The sequence below is a fragment of the Anguilla anguilla genome, chromosome 18, assembly GCF_013347855.1.
Source record: "Anguilla anguilla isolate fAngAng1 chromosome 18, fAngAng1.pri, whole genome shotgun sequence".
Lineage (NCBI taxonomy): Eukaryota > Metazoa > Chordata > Actinopteri > Anguilliformes > Anguillidae > Anguilla > Anguilla anguilla.
This window is the reverse complement of record NC_049218.1, coordinates 9,024,275-9,036,946: the sequence shown is the minus strand read 5'-3', so window position 1 is coordinate 9,036,946 and position 12,672 is coordinate 9,024,275. Positions and strand designations below refer to the sequence as shown.

Genomic DNA, 12,672 nt, shown 5'->3' with positions numbered 1-12,672 from the left:
GATTTATCAGCCAGTGCAGACTCACAGTGCAGCAAGATTACGAGCCTGAAAAATGAGATTACGGTAACTCAAAAGTACTTACAAATTATTTTCATGTCATTATTTTTCACCACAGACAGCTGATGATCTTGCATCAGCGCAGAAATAATTGCGATCACTACTAATCAGTGAAATAAGAGCCGGAGGACTATTCTGACTGTGGGGAAAAAGAGTCCCTCTATCTTAGAGTGTAATGCGATGCAACTCCGCAAAGTAAAAACAGCAGTAATGTTTAAACTGCGTAAACGTGGGACTCTCACAGCTGTCAGGCGTTTCACAGGTCCCAGAGGTCAGGGACTCATGGGTGCAGCCTGCAATGGACAGCCCCGTCGCAGGTGAAATGGGCGTGGCCTTCAATGGCCTGGACCTGACAGCCCCGGGGGTGGGCAGCCTTTGCAGTGTTTGCCCATGTTGTGACTGATGGCCTGTGTCTCCCAATAAGCTGAGTGAGCAACATATGCATCTCTCTCTCTCTCTCCCTCTGTCACAGTGTCTCTCCCTCTCTCTTTCTCTCCCTCTCTCGAATTCAAATTCAAAATGCTTTATTGGCATCAAATACATTTGTACATATTGCCAAAGCGTACACACAGAAATAGGAATACAAACAACATGAAATACACTCTCACTCTCTCTCCCCCCCTCTGTCTCTCACTCTCTCTTTCTCCCTCTCCCTTTATCTGGACTTGTCTGAGTTGGCTAGCAACCAGCCAGGCCCTGCGGCCACACAGGAGCTCAATACCAGCCCTCCCCATCCGGCCAGTAAGCAGCAGTGCTGCTGACTCTACTATACACTGCACTAAGCAAACAGAGCCTCGGTCACAAGACCGCACTGGAAATAAGGAGCTATAGGGTCAACAGGAAAAACATTCCGGAAACATAATTTACACCTACAGACATTCCCAAAACATAATTTACACCTACAAACATCCCCAAAACATCATTTACACCTACAGACATTCCCAAAACATCATTTACACCTACAGACATTCCCAAAACATCATTTACACCTACAGACATTCCCAAAACATCATTTACACCTACAAACATCCCCAAAACATCATTTACACCTACAAACATTCCCAAAACATCATTTACACCTACAAACATTCCCAAAACATCATTTACACCTACAAACATCCCCAAAACATCATTTACACCTACAAACATTCCCAAAACATCATTTACACCTACAAACATTCCCAAAACATCATTTACACCTACAAACATCCCCAAAACATCATTTACACCTACAAACATTCCCAAAACATCATTTACACCTACAAACATTCCCAAAACATCATTTACACCTACAATATCGGTATACGAGAAGCACTGAAAAACCTATAAATATATGGTCGATGGAATGGTTAGAACAGGTATTGTTCTAACAGAACAGACAGGCAAAATTAGAACAGTTAACAGGTACTATTATAAGAGTTATAATATTATAACATTGCTTAGAACAGTTAGAACAGGCACTGCCATACCCTCTTTTCAACCACTGAAATTACATTACACTTTATTTGGCAGACACTTGAGGTAAAATAAGTTTATACCAAAGGTTCTTGGAACAACTACAGAACACAGGTCAGATAAGGTCCAATTCTCAATTATCCATAGCCAATTATATATGTGTTTTCAGTTTAGTTTGTTTTGCATTTACAGAGTGTAAACTGTGTAACACTGCGGAGCATCTTTATTTTTCCTGCAGTAACACTGTGCTCACACATTGCCTTCCCTTCGGCCAATCATCTGTCAGAAAAGAGGTCACACGGCAATAGGACAGTAGGCTCACTATAGGGCAGCCATTAGAAGTGAAGTTTATTGCAGTTTTTCAGTCATTTATCCTCATTTCACTCAGTAGACAGACTCCCATAATGCACTGCTACAACAGTGATGCCTCAGCACCTCTGACACAAAACGAAAAAGCCGCGGAACTGGTCCTGATGGGAGCGACGCTGCCCAACCGGGACCCCCATGTTTTTCTCAGACTTACCGGTCTCCTAACCCTAACCCTTGCTGAACCCTAAAAGTTAATATCATGAATTCAATAATACAAATGCAAAATAATATGTTTGAGGTCATGTCTAAAAACACAGGATGTTTTTTGCAGAAATAATTTAAGAATTTCGGAGGAAGTCAGCTTTTAAAATTCAACCCCCACACCCCCAATTTGCACATGGAGTCTGTTCCCATTCACCCTCACCTTACACTGTTTTGGGGCAAACTGGCCTGATGAAGTCTCCCCACCCGTTTGGTTGCTTTCATCAGCCAAGCTTGAGGTGTTTAAGAGTATCTAAATCAGTCAACAGCACACGTGAGCGATACACAACCCCAGCGCGTACTACATCTTAACAATAATAAGATAAAGTTCTGAAATTATGATCGTTATATTATTATTATTATTATTATTATTATTATTTCAAAAATTATGCAGAAACTTTATAAAGTAATTATATCAACTTTCAAATGAGTCCATCGCTACATAGAGAGCTGAGTCCATCGCTACATAGAGAGCTTGTATTCAGATGGGTCAAAGAATACAGATGTTCGGATGACCACTGATTCATTAATGAGCATCTCATTGTCTGTCCAAATTTCATAAAAATTTCAGTGTTTATTAATATTTCACAAGCTGGTCCAAGCTAAAATGTCAGACAGCCTCATTAAGGGAAAAGAACAAAAATCTGCAGCAAAACACCTGTCTAGCAGAAGAAGGCAGGCACAGCTAAAGCAAAGGCCTGTAGACAGGTTAGGATCCTCTCCTAAAAAACACAAACATATTTCATCATGCGTTTAAAACTGAGAGTGGCAGAGGATGTGGCAGAGAGGCTGTTATCTAGATGGTCTCTGTGACTGACCTGTATTTTTACAGACATTCAGGCTGGAACACAGATGAGAAGCAGGTTCTCATATTCCAAGGTTTATAGCTGCAACATTAACTGTGTAGATTGCAATACTATGAAAAAATACTATGAAATTAAACCATACTTTTCTTAATATTAATATTCTCAATACTTAATATTTTAATATTTAAATTTTTATTTCAGCTTTCCTGGGGATTTGCACACGAAAAGGGCCGTAAACCTTAAAATTTAACGCTCTGAATGCACCGGTCTGGAAAGATTTATAGGCGACAACACCAGAATGAAAATGTAACGCGTCCAAATCATAATACGTTCTGTAAAACGCATGCATCAATCAGATGAAAAGGTTAGCAATAGTGTTTCCTGTTGCATAAATACAGCAGTGGGTTTGTATTAATATGAGCAGAAGCTGCATTACAGTAATATGAAGACAAAGTGCAGTGATGATTTCACCGGTCACTTCTGTATGTTCAGACCCTTACTTCACTGAGAGATTGATAGGGATATATCACCACTGGCACATAAATGGGATTAATGTCATCTAATGCATGTTTAGTGTGAGGAATATATACAATGACATATCAAACGTACATCTCACGAAAACACATTGCATACGTGCTAATTGTGCAGGTCTTGGAAAACAAAAAGTTGTAAATGCACAGCAAATGTCAGGGATTGCAGCACAGAAATGTAACTGCGTTCATCAATCCTTAGTTGATTATTGACCATTCGAGTCTTTGCATGATGATATATGGATAAAGTCATGGAATTTTCAACGATTTTTATGAACATTTCAAGAACATATATCAAAGCACTTTGATAGCAATGTACGGATGTTTTTGACGGGAGTACATGGTGAATCTATTAAGTTAACACTTTCAAGGAACTGACTTTCTAGCTGAAAATACTCACTTTGCAGAAGTTAAAATATGTGCCCACTAATTTTGACAAATTAAGGCATTTAAAATTTGATGCTGCAGCTTTGACTGGTAAGTTAGCATCATCTGCTGTTTAATATACTATATTAATATATTAATATTAATATCAATATCAATATTGCTCCAAGTATCTAATAAATGCCTAACTGTAAACCAGTGCAGTAATATTGCTGTGCTTCAACTGTTTGCTTAAAAATTATTGAAAAGTTTCTTGCACATATGTGCTGAAACTTGCACATGTGCTGAACAGAATTTATTTTCAAAATTGATATTTTATTAAATCTGAGGGAATCAAACGTTTATTACAGTCTCTTTTAAATTGATTTCAACTTTGTCAGGAATGATAATGCCAATCTGTTAAGCCTCATACAAAAATAACTATTTGAATGAACTGTAAAAACTTTTTTGGTTCACACACACACACGCACACACATACACACATACAATATTATCACACAATATCAAAGGCCCTGCACATCTTTTTCACACAAAAAAACCACACAGCTTGCAGATCACAGGGCTAACAGAGGGAAAGATAATATGCAGCTGTGACAAGATCCGCTAATTATATGAATCTGAAAAAGGCCGCAGCACGTGCCCGTTGTGAGCTGAAGAATAACCAGGGGTCGGGGTGATTGATTGGGGCAGGGGGGGGGAGACCCTATTCCAATAGCGTTCAGGGCGATCTTGCCCTTTGCTGGGTTAAACTAATTAGCCTCTGCTCCCGGTGACCCCCGGTGACCCCCGGGTACGAACGGCATTAAATTGAGCGATGACCGCAGCCCTGGCCTTCTGTCACATGACCGCTGGAGTCCGAGGAACTGACCACCGCGACTCCGCAGGACAATAACCCAAAGCCAGCCACACGCTCCAGGGATAATGCTATTACTAAATCAATACCCAAAAAAAAGGGGGGGGGGAAGGAGGGGAGGAGGGGGGAGGCACCGTACCCTAAAAGCCAGGATTTAGTGCCGTTTGGTCTTCCATCTGAGCAAATGTGAGTCACATGTGCAGGGTTTTGTTTTCATAGTAGGGCATGAGCCACGAGCAAACCTCATCTACCACCAATAAACTAAGGCCATGCGCTTGCCTTATAAGTGACAGAATAAAAAATGGCTTAGTGTTAAAAAAAAAGAAAAACAACTAAACAATGTCAATCTAATTTATATTACGTCAATATCACTATTTTCAAATACAGTAAAAGCGTGCGTGAATTATGAAAAAAGTAAATGTATTTCGTGGTAAAAAGAAAATGACCGTAAAAAAAATGTTCCAGAATAAGCCATTGAATTTATCAACCGCGTTCAAGCTGAAGCACAATCTTGCTTTGTCATTCTGCATGTTCGTTGCCAGTATCCACCCAGTACTTACATATCACAGCACAGACCAAATACTGACATACTTTACACCACCTGCCCAATACTGACATATACAGTATAGCATAACAGCACCTGCCCAATACTGACACACACTACAGCACATGTCCACACTAATTTCAGATGTCTGAAGCAAACATCAGATCCGCTTTTATATTCACAAGAAACGCCTATTCCTTTGTTCAACAAAATGTAAATGCATTATAAGCCCTTGAAACACATAAAAGGTGCAGAAGAACATAGACTTTGTGCAAATTTGGGCATAACTTGTACCATGCAAGCAGCAAGGGATTTTGACAGTTTCTTTTGGACTGGCCTAAATTAAGACACAACTCAGATGCAAACTCTTGACACAGCAGCACTTAATGGAAAAATAAATTAATAAATAAAACTTGCAAATGCAAACCAGTGAAAATCATTCCCCCCTCACCGTTAAATCTCCGCTTTAATCTGTTGCCCTGAACAGGAAGCACAGTGTGAAGCCAGGCAGAGCACCTGCTTGCTGTTTGTTTCAGACGGCTGGGCCGCGTCGCCTCTTCCCTTCCACTGTGAGTGGTGCGCAAGGCCCGGCGTCACGCTCTGGGCTTCCATTCCTAATCAGACCACAGGAACACCATCTCCAATCAAGGCTGAGGACATCCGATAAAACGCTAAACGGCCGGAGCCCGGGGCTCGGCTAACGCCGCGAGCAGCTCTCACAAATATCTCGCAAAAGCGCGTCGCGCGTATGAAATAAACCTGTAACGTGTTGCGCGGAAATTAATTGACGACTTGGCCTACAGCCCTGGCTGACTCAGGAGTACGATAGGAGGAGAGAATGTATTCGATCAATTATACGTCACTGTTTTTAACGGAGTAAAAGCAGCACTGCACAATTTCAAAAAAAAAAAAAAGGACCAACATCACAGAATTAGCCGATGAAACCTTTAGTCTGTTATTTGGCCAGTGACAGCTTAAGCACAGCGGGACTGCTACTGAACACAGTTGGAACACGTGGGTGTGTTGTGGAATAATTTAGAAATATAACATTGCGACTTGCCTTGGAAAATTCCAACTTTCGCATCAGCCCATTTCAACAGCCTGTCATCTAACTTCGGCATCACCAAAGTCCTGTTCATTCCCACATACAGTGAAAACAAAGCAGAAAGAAGTCCATAATCAATGAACAATGAAATGAATCTCATAAAACCAGCACAAGAAAAACAAAAAACATGTAACCACAGCTGCAGCAGAGCGCACACACGGACAAGCCCAGCACGATTTAAAGGCTACCATCGCACGTCCCCGTTTCTGCAAAGTTGTGGGGAGTTGCAGGAAAGCTAGTACGGAGAAAGGCAAGATGGACCACTCGGCTTGTGTACACGTGTGTGTGTGTGTGTACGCATGCATGTGTGCGTGTACACGTGCATGTGTGTGTGTACGTGTGCGTCCATGTGCGTGTAAATGTAGATGAAACGGATCTCTCTGGGTCTCCCTTTCGGCCAGAAGAGAGTGCGTGCAGCAGGGCTGTACCTCTGGTGAGGAGCGTCCCGGGCTGGAGGGGGGAGGCGGCAGCGAGGGACGGGGGGGGGGGGGAGACTCGGTCACCTGGGAGAGGTGTGGCAGTCCGCTAGTCCTCCGCAGCACTGTCACAGAGACGGGGCGTCCGGCTAGATCCTGCCACTGCTGTCCCCCCGTCCGTCTGGAGAGAGAGGGAGGGAAAGGGAGGGGAGGGAGGGAGGGAGAGGGAGAGGGGGAGAGAGAGAGAGAGAGAGAGGGAGAGAGAGAGGTCCTCGCCACTCCTCGTCTCTCTGACTGGTCGACACATGGATGGGGGGGTGGGGGGTGGGGGGTGGGGGTGGAGTGACCGCAGCGCATAGATCAAGCTCCCTCCCTCTTTTCCTCCTCCTCCTCTCTCATTCTTGCTCTCCCGCTCTCTCCCTCCACCTTTTCCACCTCTCTTTTGGACCCCCCTGCCCCAAATCTCGCTCTCGCGCTGCACGTTCAGGTTAATGAACATGCTCTCGTTAATCTGCAGCGGACAGACGTGCGCTGATACAGGCTCCCAGTCCACAACCCGCTCGGCTCCTCGAGTCGTGAGTGTGTGTGTGAGAGAGAGAGCGTGCGAATGTGGGTGAGTGTGTGCGTGTGAGAGCGTGCGAATATGGGTGAGTGTGTGCATGTGAGTACACGTGTGCAGTTCGCTTACCATCTCATAATAGCCACAGCTGGGATGAAACCGGGGGGGGGGGGGGGGGGGGGTGTTGTAAGTCTGGCCATTGGGGATAATCGCTGCAGTTTTGTTCCCTCACTCTACGCACCAACACCACCGCAACAGCCCCATCTGATTCACACTGTATCCACCCCTACATAAATCATTCTCTTATTTCATTGGCTACACGCTATTGCAAGTATTGATTTTTTCCCTTCTCTCCCCTCTCATTGCCAGGGAAACTCTTGGTTTCAGTGGGAGGGGAAGTGACACACACTCACACGCACAGACGCACATGCATGCATGCACGCACGCAGGCAAGCGCACACAGACACACACACGCACGGACGTGCACACAGACACACACATGGACGCGCGCACACAGACACACACACAAATCAAGCTGAACAGGAAGAGGAAATGGAATCCACGGTACTTTCCTCTGGGCTAGGCGGAAGACGGGTACTCCCAAAACCTGGTGGAGACTGCACAGGGCATCGGTTAACCAATGGCCACCCCTTCCAAAAAAAAATAAATAAATAATGATGGCAGTGTCATTGGCTGAGCTCTCCTAATCAACATAACACCCACCTTCTGACGAACTGCAGGGCATTCTGCCCGCAGGACCACAGGAGGGAGAGCGATAGAGAAAGAAAGAGCGATATAGGGAGCAAAGGTCAGGACAGCTGCAGTGGCACGTGTGTGTGTGTGTGTGTGTGTGTGTGTTTGTGTGGCTTGTGGTGATGGACCTTTAGCAAGAAAGGGATGCCCCTGTTATGGTGGTCAGAGCAAGCAGGAGAGCAGATTGGGGGGGGGGGGGGGGCAGGAGTAGACAGGGGTTCAGTCATATCATATTATTCTACTTCAGCAAATGCAGTAGCACCAGCTCAAATGTGTGTGCGCGCACGCATCCATTTCGTTTTTTTTTTTTTTTGGGGAAAGAGCGAATTGGAGATGGGGGTCAGAAATGACCCACCAGTGGCCTTTGACACCTGCTGGCTCCCCCTCCCTCCCCATCCCCGAGACCCGACACCACCTCCCCACCCCAAAATGGAGGATGGGGGCGGGTGTTCAGCCGAGCAGTGCTCTTGGCTTGTGCGTGTCACGGTATCAGAGTACAAAGGACAGAGATCCAAGCCCCACCATCTGCTACCCAGTCCAGCGAGGGAGGGGGGTGGTCAGCTAAACTAGTGCACCCACATTACAGATACCCCAAAATCAGACAACACCTAAACATCCAAGAGAACACTGCTGGCCAACTCCTCGTTACCCTATGTTTGATTTCCACAATGAGTGATTAAAGAAATTAGTGACTGGAGAGATTAAGTGACATATATATCTACCCTCTCTGTCTGGAGATGGCCTTTACAGCATCTCAAAATGATCCACCATCATTAACCATTTGAAGAGTAGGTTTTTGGAATGGTTTTTTTTTTTTTTTTCATTGTTTTTTATTTTATTTTAAGTCTGTGTTCTAGAACCCCATTTGTTTTCAATCACCCATGAATTCATGGTAACAACTACATTAGTTAATGCCAATTCATGTGACCTTATTTTAAAGTGTTACAGAATCATATTTATGATTTCACACCTCAATGAGTTAAGACTGCCAGCCTGCCCTTACAGTTTACACCAATTCATAACTTCATCTCATTCCTTACCTTTATTCAGTTTACTGTTTTCATGGCCCATAACTGTCATAGGAATTTACAGAATCTCCAGCATTTTGAAGTTAAATCTGTGCAGCCATTTTCTTTGTCAATTCAGAACACCTCCAAAAGAAGGGATTTTTAATGTGTCATCAGGGATAGAAGGATAGGGGAAGAGAGGAGGAGAGGGAGAGAATGGGGAGATGGAATGAGAAAGAGGGAGAGTGAGAAAAGGATGAGAGGAAGAGGTGGACAGAAAAAGAAGAGTGAGGGAGTGGGGAAAGACTGAGAACGAGAAAGGAAAAGTGGGATACAGTGCACTAGGTGGCAGGGATTCCCATAGATGAGCCAATTAAAACCTTCTGTTTTAACTGGACAAAATAAACTAAGAATGGTGAAAATTAACCTATACTCTCAGGATTCAACCACACATTTTAAAACAGTAAAACAGACAGTTAAACTTTAGTATGGTCTGGTCATAAGACAATATTGTAAGTACGGTCCATGCTTGAAACTGAACGCTCTCCGGTCCTCTCGTCGGTTGCCAATATTTAGCTCCATCTAGTGGCCAGAAAAGTCAAAGTTCACTTAAGAACAGGGCCCCGGAGAAGTGCGAAATTTCGTAGCACGTGGTAGCCTACACAAATCTGTTCGCCTAAATCCGTAGTACCGCCGCTTTTTCTTTTACCAGAGATTCGTCTTGCCTGGTGTCCCAGGTCTAAATCAGTCCCTGATTGGAGGGGAAGAATGAAAAAAAACAGCAGTAGCCTACTAAAGGCCCTAAATGCCAGATTTGACTATCTCTGTTGTAGCCCGTTGGCAACTCATTTACAGTAACCGAGCACTACGAATTAACATGCCACCTCTTGTCAACAGTACATTTACCCAGCCAATATAAATTTTGATACTGCAAGAAGTTAAACCCTCTACACTCAAACGTGCAACAATTAATCGCGAAAAAGTACAGTCCATAACAGATCCATAGCCTACTTTAGCCTTGGCAAAGATTTTGACCCAAGCCATCATGTAGCTACTTAAATGTATTGCTCCTTTTATTTTTATTTGGTCCAAATATTTGTTGATTCACAGGACATTGTGCCTTTGTATCCAGGCTAGTGTTAAATTATAAAAATTACAACACCTAGAGACAAAACTCGAGAAAATCCGATGTGTCAGAGAAACTAAAGTGGACGGTGCTTTTTGGTGCACCTTCGCTTGCAGGTTGGCAGCGCATCTTCTCTGTGTCAACTCCGTAATGTTCTCCCACGGGACGTCCATCACCACAAAATGGCAATGCAGCTTCTAGAATAGAGAACAGCAGCTCCTTAACGACCGGCTAAAGAGCAGCTCCCTAGAGACGGCGGCAGCAGTGACAGAGTTAAGTTTTCAGGCCCCTCTTCACAGACAAGAAAGAATCAGGGCCGCAATAACTGCTTAACTGCAACCAAACCAAAAGACACATCTAGGATTCTCTCCCCCTGGATACGTCTACTCTGCAAATGAGTAGCCTACATCGGATAAAGATCCGATTTTGATTTCCTCTCTGATCTGAAACAAAGATCAGAGAGGATGTATAAGATAAAAGTACGATGGATTTTGTTTGATTTCGTTTTGTTTGTTTCCTTCTAAAGTGTATCGGTTAATACTGTCAATCAAACTTTAAAAAACAGCGAATCGCCTTCTTATTCGATCATTACAAGTGACCAAAAACTAGGCCTATAAACTGCAGTTTTCTGTACGGCGCAAATAGTTGTTCTGTTATAGGCACGCGTATTTAATATTTAAATACATTTGGCAACATTGTAATAAGAGCACCTTTACTATTTTTCGTACGCAATTTTACCTGCATTTGAGAACACGAGTTAACTACTTTAGGTTGGTATTGAAACATTTATAAAATAATTTGTTTTAAATTAGCAAAGCTTGCACCTTTCCGTTTGTTTGTAAAGGACAGTTTTCTACATCGAATGTCTGTTCTTTCTTGCATTGAGTGAGGCCCAGATTAACTTCTAGGATAAAGTTAAGCCCAGCAACCACCTGCAAAAACAAAACAAAGCGTTTAAAAATATATACATAATTCCAAGAATTTTCAGGATATAGAGGGTTACAGCATTGATATTCTTGTTCGGCAAAAAACACAAAAACATTTTGAAGTGACTCCCTAGGCTTAATTGTTCGGTCACTTTTTGGCTTCGGTCATACCTGAATTTTGGACGAGGCGATTGATGTGGCTTTGTAAGCGTACTCTTCATCGGAAAATTCTTTGTTGTATTCGACCACAGCGAACCGAGCTGCTCTCAGCACATCACTCCGGTTGGAGGGAACATCGACGGGTGCCCCTGTCATCACTGGCACACAAACGGTGAGTTGAGCGGCCCCAAAGAACACAGCCAACACTACTGGCCATAAAGATGACGCCATCTTTCAAGAAAGACTGTCTAGGGCAAATGCATCCATGAAATAGCCTAATCTTTTCGTATGATGTCAGTTGCTTCATCAATGTCTCTCGCGACAGGACAATATCAATACTTTTACAAAAGTAGCCTAATATTTGATCGTCACGCACGTGACGAAATTGGGAAATTGAATCCATTCCTAAATACGCAGTGTTATTCATCTAATGCGGGGCGTCATTCAGATCAGGACCATGTTTTGGCCATTTTACACCCAGACTACTCGTGGTCAAAGATCGAATTATCAGCCTGCTGTTCAGACGAAAGGTGTGTCGTGTCAGAGCACCGTCACATGCTGATGATGATGCCCCGTTTTCACCTGTGTGTCGGCCTAGTTTTAAAAGTATAACTGAGTTATTGCGATTGCAATTAGACTAAGGTGTGCGCCCCAGAATCAGAATGCACTTAATGAAACTGGTCACGTGTCAAAGATCATAAAATTCAACTACGGAACCGATCTTCCGTGATTCCTTTAGCAATGAAGTGTGACCAAAATCCGTTACCATACGCCTACTGATGTGCAACACGCGATCCAAGATTGTTATTTGCACACGAAACCTCAAGTCTGAGCAGCATTCCTGGTCGTTTAAATGCCACCTACTACTTAATATATAATGTACGTTTTGACGCCCTCTGTTGCAAACGCTCACTTGAAGCGAGATTCGCTATGTATTTGGGGTGTTATCAACTTTTTTCTTGAAGAAATGATCAATCTTACATTCCCTCTCAATTCACAAACGTTTACATATTTGCACTATTGTACTTAAGAGTGTTAAGGGGAATTTAGTTTGGCTTCAATTGGAAAAAATACTCCTTATACCAATATGATGGTAGAAAAAAAGTTTTATATTTGGGAAAAGGACTGACTAAATGACAATTTGAACAAGATCAGGCATTTTACTGCACATACATCAGTGCACACTTCAAAAATTTTTATATTGTACAAGTTTCAGAGCAGAAATGTAATCGATGAAGGGTGTTAAAACAAAATACTGCTTAAACTTCTCGCCAGTCAATAAAGTTGGGTTTACTTCCTATGAAACCACCCAGATAGCAGGGAGGAAGCGTTATATAAACGTTATACTGAATTAATGTGGTTGGGCGCGTTTATTCATAAGTTTATGCACAGGCAGAACACTCAAATGGTTCATAAAAGGCG

General features: G+C 43.1%; 1 long non-coding RNA gene across 1 annotated transcript; it reads right to left on the bottom strand.

Moving 5' to 3' along the window:
* Window positions 1-9,295: 9,295 nt before the first annotated feature.
* On the bottom strand, window positions 9,296-11,762 carry LOC118218229. The gene is made up of 3 exons (XR_004763385.1): window positions 11,263-11,762; window positions 10,990-11,097; window positions 9,296-10,362 (listed from the first exon to the last, which is right to left on the bottom strand). It is a non-coding gene; the product is annotated as an uncharacterized LOC118218229 (long non-coding RNA).
* Window positions 11,763-12,672: the final 910 nt, after the last annotated feature.